Source organism: Sturnus vulgaris, chromosome 2 (assembly GCF_052056855.1).
Source record: "Sturnus vulgaris isolate bStuVul1 chromosome 2, bStuVul1.hap1, whole genome shotgun sequence".
NCBI lineage: Eukaryota > Metazoa > Chordata > Aves > Passeriformes > Sturnidae > Sturnus > Sturnus vulgaris.
The window spans coordinates 32,723,409-32,739,588 of NC_142244.1; the positions used below are offsets into that span (position 1 = coordinate 32,723,409).

At 38.9% G+C, this 16,180-nt stretch overlaps 1 protein-coding gene across 4 annotated transcripts in view; it reads left to right on the forward strand.

The window, feature by feature from the left end:
- PRMT8 (protein arginine methyltransferase 8) overlaps nucleotides 1-16,180 on the forward strand; it is a 57,019-nt gene that overhangs the window by 13,001 nt on the left and 27,838 nt on the right. Inside the window, exon 2 of one of the 4 annotated variants that reach the window (XM_088159142.1) lies at nucleotides 6,786-6,851. The exons of the other annotated variants lie outside the window; for them this stretch is intronic. The gene's annotated coding sequence lies outside the window, so the exon portion shown is untranslated. The remainder of the gene's footprint in view (nucleotides 1-6,785; nucleotides 6,852-16,180) is intronic. 4 annotated transcript variants of the gene reach the window in all.

Consider the following 16,180-nt stretch of genomic DNA (forward strand, 5'->3'; position numbering starts at 1 on the left):
GAATCAGCTCACATCTATATATAAAATTGTATTTAAAAGGATGAATCACCAGTGGTTTTGCTCAAGAATCGTTTTCATCATTCTGTTTCACGATTGTATAAAAATGTTAGGAGCATACTTTTTTGTGTGCTTTCTTAACTGTGTTTAAAAAATGGGTGTAAGATACCAAAAGCTTATTTGATGGTTAGCACAAAACTGTAAAAGCCTTATTTATATCAACATGACTATCAATTGCTGCTTTTGAAATACAGTGTAGATACCTTTTTAACAGGTATGGTTCAGAGCCCACTGTAGTTAACATAAATCACTGAAGATCTCTGAACATTTCAGGATGTTTGATTAATAATGCAAGAAATGCTGAACACACTGGTTTGCTCATGTGTGTCAGTAGCACTCAGCATGATTATTTATTGTAGAATCAGGTCCATACCAGCAGGGTATTTAAAAACACTCCTCTTCTACCTTGTATAATATGGAGCAAGAGTAAGTCTGCTGAAACTAGAGGTATTACCTTTGTTCTGCATGTTAGATACGTATCCATTTCCTTAAATGACTGCTGAAAACACATTCAGTGTTCAGAAGTCAATTATGGCATTCACAGCCCTCCTGGGAAAAAAAAAAAGCTACCAAGCCTTGAATTGATGGGTCATTAATCTCAGTCTCTTCCAATGAAATTTCTCACACTAGGAAAACTAACACCAAATAACATTTAATGGCCAAATATGAGCAAGTGTAGTTCATTAGGCTAAATTTACAGGGTGGTTAAGAGCATATATGTTGTCCTTGCTATAAATGGGGACTGGTCTCACAAATGCACACCATTGCCTTTTTAGTCTGCAGGAAGATTAATATTTCTTTGTCCATTACTAAGCAGACTGCCATGGATTAACCCCAGTTGGCAACTAAGTACCACCCAGCTGCTCCTTCACTCATTTTCTTCCCCAGGGAGATGAGGAGGAGAATCAGGAGGAAAAAAAAAAAGAAGCAAAACTCATGAGCTAAGAAGAGTTTAATAACTGAAAGAATGTAAAGTACAATAATAACAACAGTCTATTAATAATACTACTACTAATAATAATAGTAATTATAATAATAATAATAATTTTAATAAAATGGAGATGGGGAGACAAACAAGTGGTGCACAATATAGTTTCTCACCACAGACTGATGCCCAGTCCATCCCTGAGCAGCAGCAGCAGCTCCCAGCCTTCTCACCCCAGTTTATACACTGAGCATGATGTTCAGTGGAATATCCCTTCAGCCAGCTGGGGTCAGCTGTCCTGGCCATGCTTGCTCCCATCTTCTTGTCACCTGCTCACTGACAGGGCATGAGACACTGAAAAGTGCTTGGCTTAGAGCAGGCACTGCTCAGCAAAAACCAAAACATCAGTATTTCAACAACACGGTTCTCACACTAAATCCCAAACACAGCACTGTGCCAGCTACTGAGAAAATGAACTCTGTCCCAGCTGAAACCAGGAGGAAGATCTACAAGTGTCTTTCCTTTACATGGGCATTTTAAACCTCAGAATTAAATTTAATTAGCTGCTTTCACATGGTTACAAAATACTGTCACCATTAAAAAAAAAATTGATACCCAGTGTAGTTCCAGAACCTGATAGTTAATGAATTACCATAAGATACTCAGTCATACAACAGTTTCTCCTCTGACCCTATTTCAAATGAAGAAAGTTACTGTACTCCCCATCTTAGAACTAAAATGCAACCGTGATGCATAACCCTCATTCTGAGTGAGCGTGACTATGACTATGCTATTTAATAATTCAATACCTGCCTTAACATTCTGAACATATGTCATTTCAGCCATGCAGTTCCTTAAAGACACATTAATATTCTTGCTTACAAAATTCTTTAGCAGGTATATGTGTGTGCATATATATACACATAATGTTTTATATTTACATAAAATTCAAACTGAGTATTGTGTCATGACTTTAATTTCTTTGGTAGTCTTATTAAAACTGTGTCAGAGAAGACACAACTATGCCAATGTGGGCTCAAACGCTGTAAAATGATAAAATCCTGGTTAAAGTTCTATTCCACAACAAGTGTTTGTATATATATACATATACATATTAATTTATATGTTGATAGAGAAACCCCATGTTTAAAAAGGCTGTTTCAGGGAAAAGTACTAGCTTTGTATTTCTTTACATCCTTTCTATTCACTGTGTTCCTCTGTATGGGTGTTGTGACAAAATTCAGTTCAGATGTGGAGAATCACAGGAAGATGCACCCTTCAATTTCAAGTTCAAAACCAACCTCATATTTTAGATATAGTACCAGCTGAGCTGAACTAAGTTTAAATTCAACTAGCTTGATGAGCTGTTAGCAATACAAGCTCCCAATGCAGAAGGAGAGCTTTTAAATATATTTGTCTCTTTGAGTTTAGATCACTTCCAAGCATTCACACCTTTGATTCAGCAATTAAATATAGTTGGTCTTCTTTTCTTAAACTACACAACCTCATAGCTCATAGAGATCCCACCTGGATCCTGGGCACCCTTACCTGCCCCACAGGGTCTCCCACTGCCAGCTGTGCCCCATGACAGGATCAGCAGCAATGGGCACAAACTGAAACACTGGAGGTTCCATCTTAAAATCAGGAAATATTGTTTTACTGCAAGGATGACTGAGCACTGGCACAGATTGCCCAGGTTAATGGTGTAGTCTCTCTCCTTGGGGATAATCAAACACCATCTGGATACACACAGGCAACTGGCCTGAGGTGATACTGCTTGGACGTAGGGGCTGGACCAGATGACCTCCAGAGGTCCCTTCCAACCTCAACTACTCTGTGATTCTGTGAAATCAAACACAACCTTTAAATGAGATTGGGAATCCAAGTGTTTTTTATGTCTATTTCATACATCACATTTGTCTTCTTTGCTGATATTTTAAAATCTGATAAATTTAGGAATCTATAACAAAGGAGCACAGCCTCTGTTTTTTCTCAAATATTCAATCCTTTGAAATGCTGAGCATGTTCACATCTCTATTCACTATGGTGTTTTTTACACCTGATGAACTGAGGTCTCAATAAAATGAAAAGGACCAATGATTTATTAAAGTCACTGGATGGTACAGACTGTGCAGAACAAAGGAAGTCAAGTCAATTAACTTAATGTGCTAGGCAACAATTCTATATTTAGCTTTTTTCACTTTGCATTGGTTTTAGTTTTTTGACTGCTGGATATGACTTTGCTATCTCTGACATCAATTTAAAATCAAAATCCTTCTTAATCTAGTTTTAGTGTGAAATCCTAGGTTAAATAAGGTAGTGTTATTTATTTGGGATTTCTTAACAAGTTAGGGGAGATGCTGTTGTCAGTTTTCATTTTTCTTCCTTCATCTTTTAACCATTTCGATTTCTCTGTGGTATGATCTTCAAAAGAAACATTTGTTTGAGGGACACAATTTGTGTGTCTTGCTGCTGGTGGCAGAACGTTGCATTCCTCTGAATGGCAACATGCTTCAGAGTTCTGCTGAAAATTACTGTGTTGTCAGTAAAAGGAGAAAAATAAGAATAGGGTTTTTTATGTGGTGCAGAATGATTTTACCTCCAGTGATTAAGTGGCTAAAAAAAAAAAAAAAAAAAAAAACACCAAAAAAACACAAGCCAAAACAAGAAAACCACCCCAAACATTTTTACAAGCCTTTTTTAGGGGATCTTCTTGATGAGAGTAGTTCATTTTCCGTGGCATTTTAAGAAATATGCACAACTAATTGGATAGAGTCCTAGTATCATTGAATCAACAAAACTTTAATATTTTCTGTTGTTATTATTTTATTTTGAACGGATCAGCTAAGATCTGGAATCTGCTCACGTAAATTCAAATGATTTAATAAGGTATCTGAGCTGCTGGCCTGCTTGTCCTGTCTAAGCAGCAGAGACAAACACCTCTGAATGGCAACTCTGCCCATCTCAAACCACACTTTAAAGAAATCTTTTTCTTTCCATTGATCCTAGACAGAGCCTGGGGTAGTTTGGCGGCCAAACTTTTGTTATACTAACAGAACAAAACCAGTGCTTTTTGATTTGTATGACAGTACTGAGAGCATACTCCCCTGATTTATATGTCTATAAAAATCCTATTTTTTGTTTGTGTTTTTCACATTTTCAAAAGCTTCTCCTTGTAAGAAAGCTCTCCCTACCCATTAATTCTGAATGTGCAGCCAGTTCAGAAGTGAGAGCTGATGCTTCTTCTCCTCCTCTATCCCACTCAGCTGCCAATCATTACATGAACAGAAATATTTAAAGAAACAGGATCCCATGAAGCTTGATATGTTCCAAAAAGAAAAAAAAAAAAAAGCACTCCATGTCAATAAAACCTTGACTCACCTTGAATTGAAACACTATTTTTACTTCTGTTATTTCTCTGTTCTTTTTTTTCCCAGTTTCTGAGATTGTGTTAATGTTCAAATAACCGGAAAGTGAAATTTCCAATCTTATCCTTTAATTCTAAGTTATATTAAATAATTAGCAGCTTTTTTCTTTTCTTTTTTTTTTTTTTTTAATTTTAGGGATTTTTAGGACAGTACAACAACACATCAAAAGGCAAGAAAATCTGAAGGTCTGTTCTGCCATCAGAACACAGGGTTGGTGCAACAAAGAATTTCGCATTGCTGTACATCATGCTGTGCCCATACTGTGGCTAAAGAACAACAATGCTAACCTTATATGTAGAAAGGTGATAAGACTGGCTAAAAAAAGATACTGAATCTACGTCAATGTGTGACTTTTATAGGCCTTTCTGTACCCAGAAACTTCTACTCAGTCTTTTAAAGGTTTCTTCACAACTGTGAATAGTAAAAACCTTTCTAAGGCTGAGATCACTCTCTGAGCTTTTCAGGTTAAGAAAAGTCTCATGCACCAGTGAAATTCATGGGTCAGAAGCACTTTAATCAGAAAACATCAGTCTTCACACTGATCAAGCTATTTGCACAGCATCAACAGAAGACTCATTTGAGCAGAAGACCAGTTATATGAATCTTGCTACTGTCAGTTACATTTTCTGCTCTTGTTGTTGCTAGTAATTTCCTTTTTGCTCTACAGCTTTCTTAAGTGGAGCCACTTCTCCAGTCTGTAGTGATTCTACACCAATCATTTGTACTGCTTCTCTATTACTGCCTAAGTAAAGGGAAGGATGAACTACTCATGCATGCACAAGGACGTCTCGTTACCCAGCTGCTCCTGTGGATGCTCTTGGCAGAGCCAGACCTTTCCACACAACAAGAAACAATCAGAACCCGGGAAGGATGTCAACAGAAAAGTGTGAAAGGGTGTGTGGCCGCTACAGAAATGGGGAGCAGGATGTAGACTGTCCTTGCATGCCTGAGACATGCAGGAAGGACTCAGCTCCAGCTGACACTGTGCCATGCAAGCAGCATTTTCTTGTTGCAAAAGAGGCACTGGCAAATGTCAGGAGAGGCACAGGTTGTGTTTTGTGGACAAAGCGTTGTGCTTTGCGTCCACAAGTCAGGCAAGGATTTCCATTCTGTCTTAGCCAAGCGCGTACCCACTCTCATCTCAAAATAACATATGCTGCCTTATGAATCAGCATCAAGAGAAGTGCTGAGGCACAAAGGGAAAGTGCTGCCAATCCCTTATGAAAATGGCAGAAACAAGAAAGGGAAGGCAAATTATAGCAGCAAAAGCTAGGATGGAGACAGCCCCTTGGTCAATAGCAATAGAGGTGGCTCAGGGTAGCTTGTTCATAATATTTAACTAACCTGAAACCAGTCAGTATAAAATTCATACATTCTCACTCCTGGAGGGAGAAGATGCACTCTTCATTGTAAATCTCAAGGGGAACTGTCTTCTTGAACTTGAAGTGCCCAAGAAAGAACAGTCAGAATTTTCCTCCTTTCGTAGACTTAACCAGGTTTGTGAGGCCAACATGTTCCTTAGTTTTAGTAGCTGGGGATCCTGAGCACAAGCTAAAATGGCTTTCTGCCAGTTTTATCCCCAGTGAATTAACTACAGTTGGACTCTTTACATCTGATTTTAAAAAATAAAGCTTTGTATGTCATCAGAAGAGTTGTAGTCTAATGACTACAAACAAAAACAGTCATTGCTGAGGCATCAGAGTACAATATGCTTTTGGTCAGTTACTTCTAGAAATTCCTGCATGGAAGATGTAACGTTAAACATCAAATGTCTTACTAATGTCTCTTTTGAAGACAGCTGACGTTATATGGGATTTCTGATTTAGCAGAGGGGTACAAAATACACTGAAAACGGAATATAAACAAAAGTTTATCTTAGAAAAGTACAAGAACTGCAACTGCATTTAAATCATAGTACAAATGCGTTTTCATATTATGTCCCTGGTCATGACATTGGATGTCCCCAGTTACTGGGAAGGATAAAGTGAGTTGAAGGCAGCTCGACCCCATTGCTCTCATTGAAATAATTCTGTTAGTTTTTCAACTTTTATAATTTATGTTGGGTCATATAAGCACAGTCTCCTTTGCAAGTCTGGCTAACTCAGGGAGGTGTTCATGTTCTTTTAATGAACTCTGGGAGGAAAAATTTAAACTATCAGTTGATTCACTTAAAATCAGCTTCTTTCCAACAGCTGTGGGAAGCTGCATTATTCGCTGAGTTTCACAGGCACTTCATCCTTGCCCATCTTCAGTGAGCCATCTTCCATCGTAAGTGTTGATTCAGAGAGCCCCATTCCACCTCTAGGGGGTTCATTTGTCATAAAAAGATGCAAAATTCTGTTAACCCACACTAAGAAATGGTTGATTCCTTCCAGGTCACACAGTGAGATGGACTTAAGACCAGCACAGAGGACAAAAAACTGCCAGGTGATGAAGAGAAGGTCTGTGCTATAAGATATAAAGATCCAGTGAGCTACAGCAGTGGCAGAATGTCATTGCTTGTGCAGGGAAATGTTATTTTTTGCCAGTTGACAAATGGAAGTGCCAAATGTGGGACTTATATTCAATGTTGGTGCCCATTTGCTGGTAGCTCTGCAGCTGCACTAAACTATAAGTCACTGTGCTGATTTTCTCTATCACTTCAGCTCAGGAACTACCATTTCTCTATCTTGTTCTTCTTTCTGTCCTCACTTATCCTGCAGATGGTAAGAGTTAATAAACATGGACACTTCTTAGGCAAGGACCTCTTCTAGAGCTGAAGTACATCTGAATCTAGGCTGAGTGTAGATCAGAAGCTTGGCTAGGACATGGAGTAGGTGGTCAACTGGATATTTTTCCTCCTCTCACTAAGTACTAAGGCTCAGCAAAGCCTACAGAATATAATGTCTTCCTGAAGAACTTCCTATAGAGCTGTTGTGAAACAGCTGAAACTCAGTGAGAGGGGAAGACTGGTACATCAGCTGCAAAGTGACTTTCAGAGACCAGTGCCTTAGAAATTTGCTAAGCAGAGGAAGGCTTCCATTAAACTTTCTGCTAATTTAAGAAAATAATTTGTACAGATAGAATACTCTGGTTATTTTTGTTAATAATTAGCCTCTAAAAATAGTGCAGATCTACTTTTTCATGTGAAGTTCAGCTTACTGCCTGATACTGAGAAAAGGCCTAAAAATAACTGGTTTTATAGTTGATTAGCACTTTCTAGTTCTTGTTCTTTGTCACTGGAGAGTCAGTCAAGATGATGCTGGGGAGGGGAAGAGGCCAGTCAGTGATACAGCTACTTTTCCTACAAGAAAGCTACTGTGAGCATTGATAAGGAGGCTCTAACTCCCCCTGACCCCTCCTCAACAGATTTCCATGCACTTGCCAGTAACTTGAAAGTACCAAGTCCTTTTTGTTCCCTTTCCATTCATTTCCATTGCCTTGCCTGTTCAGCAAGGCAGGCACTTATGCAGCAGCAGTGATAGTAAAAAGCAATAAGAAAATCACAATGGAAAGTTCACACTTCTCTGGCTTTGTATCTTCATAATTCTTTATGCAATGATCTGCAACAAACTCTTCCTCTTCACTGCATTCAACTTTGATATTTTCAGTGCAGGCTTCTATAACTTCTGTTGCTATTTCTACAACAAGCTGTGCCTTGTGATGCGAGGCGTTTTAAAGTAATCTGGCACATGAATATCTCTCTTCACTTGAAAATCAATAAAAACCTTCAGTCACATTTACATTTCTGTGTACTGCTTCCAGATAACAGGAGCATGTCTTCCCTGGCTTATAGCTGATCATAAAGTGAAAACAACTGCTAGGTTTCATGCCTCAGAAGATGACCTTGTCCTTATTTTTTTTCTTGTCACAAAAAGAGCTGACTTGCCTAGCCATCCTTAAAATAGAACTAATTACCATCTGTTAACAGGCCCCTAATGCTCTGACTATAGATCCTTATGCACCATTCATGGTTTCATAGCCATGATGATTAATTGTTTGTAATTCAGAATTCATGTGGAATTACATCAGCTTACCCAGCACCCATTGTGGAGACTTCTTTTATGGAGCCTTGCACACGGAATGTTGGACTCCACAGAGAAATGCAAGGGCAGCCTTTTAATCAATTTACACTTCGAGTTATACTGGAAAAAAGTATTCAGGCAACACTGATGAGTCCTCTGTTGCATGCAGAAGGAAGGATAGAGAAATGAGAAACCTAGATCCTCCTTCCAGCTAGCCTAAGTTGGTGCAAAGGCAGCCCTAGAAAACTGTCTCCTTATGTATTGAGCCTCACATTACAGGAGGAAAAGGAGCTGAGTCGTGACTTGCTAAATAACGATACAAGCTTTGAGCTACTCCCAGGGAAACATAGCATGGAATGATTTCTTCGTTCTGTATGACTGCATAATGCCAAATCTACCCAAGCAGCAGGGAACATGACTCACCAGCAACCTTGAACTTTGTTCATGTGCACACAAGAAGAACCCCTTACCCTTGTTCCAGCTACTCCCTCACAGTACTGAGCTGCCCTAGAACGGGTGCTGCATTCACAGGTCTTGGCGACCCCTCTCAGCCACACACAGAACTGAGTGTGTTTCCATCCTGCCCGAAAAAACAATCCAAGACCGGTGCAGTTTGACCACTTGCATTGCAGAGTCCAAGGGGAAGGGAAAGACTTCACAACTGCAGTTTTGAGCCCGTGCTGTGGGAGCAATATGACACATTTGCAGCCTCCTCACTCTGCCACGCCAAACCTGAACTCTTCTTGGAAATGGTTAGGGGGAGCTCAATCCCTGAACAGCACCCCATAGCTGTGTGCTACTTGCTGATGGCATGGAAGTCCTTGCCCAGTCAGGCCAGGTGGGACATTAAGTATCAGTATCAGAACAATTAGTAAGCATATAGCATTAACAATTGTCACTACCAAATATAGAGGTGACTCTGCAATGAATGCCCAGGAATGAAATTTATATGGTTTATTTTTAGATTCTTTTCGTCTGGGACCGATATTTTTAAATCATCTGGAAGACCTGATACATTTTATTAATGCAGAGATATTTCTTTCCCTTGTGTAACTCCCTGAAAGGCAAATCAGAAATAAAATGACATTAAACTTGGAAAAGCTCTTTATTTCCCAGAGGCTGCAGCCTAATTCAAATGAAAAATACTGTTATCAGCTTTTCCTCTTTCCAGTTTCAACAATAGACAGGCAGTAGTCTTACCTCAAACCTTCCCTATGAACAACCACAAAAAATAAGCCTCTAATAGCTCTGTCAGAACAACAGGCTATTTCTCCTTCTTATATCTGTGTATCTTGATTTCTTTTGTTCTAGATAATTTTGGATGTAGCACTTTAAAGGCAAGAGATCTGTCAAAACTCCCAAAACCCAGACATCTCAGAAGAAAAATCTGTTGCAAGAGAAACATACAACATAATTTATGCCCACTGCTTTTTTTTTTCTGGATAATTGAATGGGAGAGGAAAAGTATTCCATGATAATTAGCCAATTGAAGTGCTCCCTGGCCTTTACTGGCTGTTTTAAGTGTTAGGTGCTCTTAAAATTTTGATAGAATTGATACCAATTATTTAACATATGGTTGTCAATAACAATCGTAACTCTCACAGTTGTGACCTAAATTTTAAATTCCTGTGATGATATCAGAATTTCATACAGTCATCATTGATAAGCTGGGGACCACACATTAAGGCACCTTCCTGTTTTTCACTACCAAACTATCTTCTACCAAGTGAATAAAGAATAAAATTAAATTAAATTAAATTCTCATCTTCTTTAGTCAGAAGAGACTTAAAATGAGAGGAAGGAACTTTTTTTCATCTTTTGGTTTTACTTGCCTTTCACGAATCCTTGAAAAGGGCCAAAATGCTCCCACAGAAGGCAGGGACTTGCAGTGTTACCATGTACCATGTACCACATACCATAGCTATAAATCTGTGTAAGTCCAGAATCTTCATCCTGTAAGAGACTCTGGCTTTGTGAAGCTGCTGATGTACTTCTCTGTGGTCCCCACACCAGAGTAAACTTTTCAGACTAGATTCTGGAACAGGAGAAAGGCTGCTGTAGCATAAACCAACCAAAAAGCTCCTAGATCTTAGCAAGGCGCTATATTCAGAAGAGCTCCTTAAGAAAACATATTTTTCCTAGGAGCCCTGATATATGGTACTGATTCAGGAAAAAGCTGAGAAGTCTGGAATGTCTCTCAGAAATCTCTAGCCTTACTGGCCTTCTCAGCTTGCCAGATTTACTTTATAGGTATCAATCTAGTGTCAAAATAACCACTATGCTTGAATATATCCACCTCTTCTATTCTATATTACGATGAGAAATGGAAATAAAACCACAGGACATCTAGCCACAGATCATCACAGCTTTCTTTATTTATCTGTAGTTCTCCTTTATTTAAATCTTCAGTTTCAGATTCTTGACTTGCATGGCAGAGACCATTAAACTACAACAAATCCATATGCTGCGTATGTGGAGGCAACAGCATGGTTATACATGGAGATCCATTTCCAGCTTATTGATAGCAGTTAGATTAGTCTCTACCCTATGAAAAGAAGAATTAATTTAGCCATCTGCCAACTGTAGTTCACTTTTGGTCTTATCCACCAGAGGACAACGCTTCTAAAACACGATCCTCTGCTGAGCTGAAGCTGTGAAACCCTGGCTGTGATAGAAGCGGGTTTGAGACTTCAGCCAGCGCTTGAGAGTCTTCTCACTGTGCAACTTGCCTCACTCCTAATGAGGCTCAAGGGGCTCCAGACAAACAGATGGGCAGCAGAGTCTACTGACAGACCATCTGCTCAACACCACGGAGTACAGGTGAAAACACAAGGCATTTCTGCAGCTGTTCCTTGTAGCAGGGATCTTGCAAACCAAGAAGGTGTTGTTGCTGTGATATTAAATCTAAAATAATAATAGGCATTAGAGCTACCAAATGCCAAATATAATCAAAATGCAACTTTCTCCTAAAGAAAGGTGCCTCTCAGCACTTTTAAAGTAATGCTTTACTATCCTTCCACAAGGTGCTTCACAAGGAATAAATTTCAGTTAATACTAATGCATTTCTCTCATATTTTCCCTTTGTTCTGTGCTGAACTAGGACTTTTCATGCTCTGCATGGGACATTCTACTTTACATGCATTGCAAAATCTCCATCTTTGTGAAAAGTAACACAAGTTCAATTAAATGTCAACATTGCTATTTTTTTTCCCAATGGCACCATGCACAAGGCAGTCATGAGAGCAGATTGGATGAAGAGCATTTTAATTACATGCACTGGCACACAGAACGGTCTAGAACTGCTCACACATTTATAAATAATACAAATACTTAATATCATTCCTGTCCTTAAATTTTGTCAACTCATTTCCTGTAATCTCTGTTCTGTTATGTTACATGTAGTTTTAGAAGATTTTCATTCCCGAGTGACACATCCTCATCTTCTTTTAGTGTGTATTCTTTAATCTTGTGAAAACAGGTTCTGTTCTTACTGTGTGTACAAATCTATCACCAACATTTATAACCTACCTCATATTTTGCACTAGGCTCAGGTTTATAAAACTTGCCACCTGTATCTCCTACACAGTGCAAATATAACTATGTCTTCATATCATAGAATAATATGTGTGGAAAAGACCTTTTATCTGAGCAGCACCCTGCTCGGATAAAAGATAGCTTTAAAGGCTGGTGAGGGATATTCTCCAGCTGAGTTTTGCCATCTACACAGTTGGAGACCCCACACATTCTGTAAGCATTTGTTTCAGTGCCTAACCTCTATTAGGGAGAAGAATTACTCCTGCATACCCAGGAATATTGGAAACTGGAAATTGGATTGGTTATTTTGAGACCTGTCACTAAGAAAATTCTGGCTTTTACCCAACAGACAGTCCCCATTAAAAATCTTGACAGTATGAAGTGCCCTGGGTCAGATCCACAAAGGTATCATGGCACCTATCTTGCATTTACATATCTAAATTTCTTTTTAGCTTCTGCACAATAAGTAACAGCTTTGCAAATGTTGTGATCTTTACATTCATTATTGCTACTTGGGCTTATTTCTGCTGCAGTCTAAGTATGCTGACCACACCTTTATGATACTGATGACCAGCTTCCATCTTTTTCTTTGACTTTTTGAGGATTTGGACATCAAAGGTATAATCTAGTTCCTTGTATAACTGATCAGTCTCAGTTGTTCTGGACAGAGGCTTTATTCTAAAGCATCAGTGTTTTCACAATATTTCTCTTATCACTATTACTTAGGGGTATGATGCCACAGTTGTAATACATTCTAAGCTATCCTTGCCTGTATAAAGGACAGTGAATTTCCTGCTGATTACAAATGGACAGGTTTGTCTATGACAGGTTGATCTGGCATTTCAAACAATCCATGTAGAAAGTTCAGAGCAGCGCCTCACTTTGAAGAGGCTGAACAAGGGGTAGCCTCAAAGCAAGCAATTTTAAGAATCAATTCTCTCTCCCAGTTTTCTTACAGAGTCTGTCTGACTAGATTCAGTTTTAGAGTTTAGACAGATTTGCATTTACATTGAACTCATAGTTATGTGCAATTTTAAACAGACTGAGCCTGATTTTAATCAAGCAGAAAGTAGATTTAAAGATGCTGAAGATTTGGCAATTCCATACTGGTTTTTAGACAACATAAAGCTTCCACTAAGTAAATGTTCTTTACTGGTCTTCAAAGGTTCCTGAAAGCATGTGCCTCATACAGGTGTATATCTCTATCCTTGTTCCCAGACAGCTACATCTGTCTGCAGCTGAATGTTGGAACTCCTTGATTTCCTACCATTTTGCATTCCTTGTGAATTTCCTATCCTTCTCCCACATGTGAGAAGCTAACAAAGCCCTGTTTCCTGCAAGTATGTGCTCTTTGTGCCTCCAGCTTTTAATTTAGTTCTGAGCAATGCCTGGTCTTCTTTGTACACCACCATTACTGATCATCCAGTCCGGAGGCTGCACATTGCACACATAACACCAGCCAGGTGGCTTAATAAACCTAGAGCAGGTAGAGAGCATGACAACTGAAATCTAGCTGCTCCAATTTTAGTTGATCATCAAATCGCTTATCATTCTACCTAATTTCTGGTTTTCAAGAAATGTACCAAAATAGAATTGTATTTGATATTTCCACATGTCTGTCAAAGCAGATTGGCTTGGATAAGTTCAAAAGTTATTAATGGGAGGCATTGGCCTCCATAAGAGCTTCATTTCCTCAGAAAATCAGGTTAAAACTTCTCTGATAATGGATTAGATTCTTTACCCTATCCAAAGATCACTTAAGATAAGCCTTGGACACAGACTTCAAAACAACACAAGATAAAAGAGTCAAAGAAGGTTTTAACCTGCATGATGACTGCCAAGAAGTATTTGTTGAAGACAAAATTTTGGCAGGAGGATAGCAAATGCCTCTTATATTTGGCTGTGCTTTTATATCTGCAGCAGGAAGAAGGTGTATTGTTGGAATTGCTATGGAGATTGCATATCAGTTGATAATCTCTTGCAATCTAGAGGTCTTGATTATTAAGTTCAGACCAATAAAAATCGTGTTAGGCACATTCTATTCTAGTCGTTCTGACATAGAAAGATATCTGGCTCCAAAAATAAGTAAAATTGACATTTTGATATGATAAAACCTCTTGTTTAAAAGGGAGATGAAATTGAATAATTTAAAACTGTAATTCCATTCTTAATTAGTTTCTTACAGAAAAGTTAAGCACTTCCCAGCAGAAGGTACGGTTAACTACTTCAGTGTCATAAAAATGCCATAAATAACTAAGAATTTGTCAAGAATAAAACACTGCAGCTTGAACAACAGTTTTGCAAGGATTGGAATTTTAACCTCCAGCCCGGTGTCTCCATAGTAATATCAAGAAAGGAGAATTGAAATTCAAGTTTATTTTTACCCTACACACCACAGCTTTTGTCACAAACCTCCTAAAAATGAATTGTGCATATTTCACCATCTTGTCTCTTTGTAGACAGATGGATATATCTCAAAGGCTCAAATTTTTGAAAATAGCTCATGATTTTTGAATACCCAATTCTCTTTTGTATTTTGGGCGTTATACACCCAGACAGCCTTGTCACATGGATGGATTAGGTCCAATTTTCAAAGAACTTCAACAGTATCTGTTGATGCACACGGGCAACTCTGTATATCTTGAAGTCACAGAGGTGTCACTGAGGTGCCTATATGTGTTTTAGAAACCTACATCAGGATGTTGAGTTGTGGGATTTTGAGAAAGAATGAGGTTTACAAATCTTGTCTTTTGTGAGAATTCAAAGCTTTTAAAGAAACCAGTCCTGTGCTAGTACATTTGATCACCTGCAGTGTATTAACCCTGTCCACAAAGAAAGAGGAAATAAATTTTATTTGCTTTTTAAAAGTAGGAAAGTATTTCCCTAATTTAATTGGATTAGATGTTGAAGCGGTACACAAAAGTAGGACTTCAGTTGCTTCTCTGATCCTTCAGACCCCCCACCTCAACCTTCAGTACCAAATGAGAGATGGAAAAATAGAGGACTGCATGTTTAGCACAGTGAAGAATGAATTCTGAAGCAGCTGCTTCCATTCTTTCAGACTTCATCTAAGCAGCAAGCCAGTGTTCTGGAATTGTGTGCAGCTGGCCAGAATCCATACATGGGTTCTGCAGAGAGAGTTTTTTAGATTCTTTATACTGATGTGAGGTTTGCCCCCAGGCCAGATGCTTTGCCTTTTCAGGTGTTATTCAAAAGATGAGTTGTTCCTCATGTAGGCTATATATATATGCTAAGCTTGCAAATCACATCAAGGGCTCTTTTCAGTTCTGGAAAGAATACAGGAAGTTGTCTTTCCTAGATAGCTTTTCTCTTAAAAGCATGTTTTCTCCTTAAGCAATTACACAATATTCCTAAAGGTATAGTTGCTTCTGGTGTACAATCTCAGAGCTGTGCACCTGAAGACCTTATTGTTTCTGATACAAAATAGGTTTCATTGCAATTCTTTATTCTGTAGTTGTCTACTGTGTTTATGTTTACCCCAGATATTTTTGTCATAGGGCATAAGTCGCTCTCAAGTGAAATTGTGCATAGAGTCTATGGCAAGTTATTGACAGAGACATTTCCTGAGCCCCACTCACAATATTATTCTTATAATTTCGACTTTGTTTTCGAATTCCAGAATTCTGTGCTACATGCAGAAATTTCAGCAGGAAGTATTACAGATGCTGCAAAATGTACACCATTTGAATCTGGAAGGTGCATTGTGTTAGTATGCCTAAAACAGAATTGAAGCAGCTGGTTTAAGGTCCCTGTTGACAGAGTGCTGCTGGCTGAGAGGATCACCACCCCTATTCAGTTTTCTACTGCCCCTGCTGCATGAGGCTGAGGTACCCACAGCACAGGATGGGCAGGGCATGACCTATTGGCATTCAGAGCCGAATGCTGCCACACAATCGCCATCAACACATTTTACCACAGGCTGCTTGGCTACCAACTGAGGCAGCTGAGAAGCAGAACTAATAGGCTTCTACTTCTTCTGCTGGGTGGGATCTGTTCTTCCTGGCAGAGATGGAAATGCACAGTTGAGAGCAGTAAGTCTTCACGTAGTTTGGATAAATCTGAGAAGTACTGCGAGTCTCAGTAGCTTAATAAAACTTATCTTGCCAGCCCTTGGCCATAGCAGAATTCAGTTGCAGACTAGGAAACAGTGATGTTAATTCTTTTACAGGAAAGCAATTCGTTCAGACAACTTTCTTAGCCTAAGTTGTTAG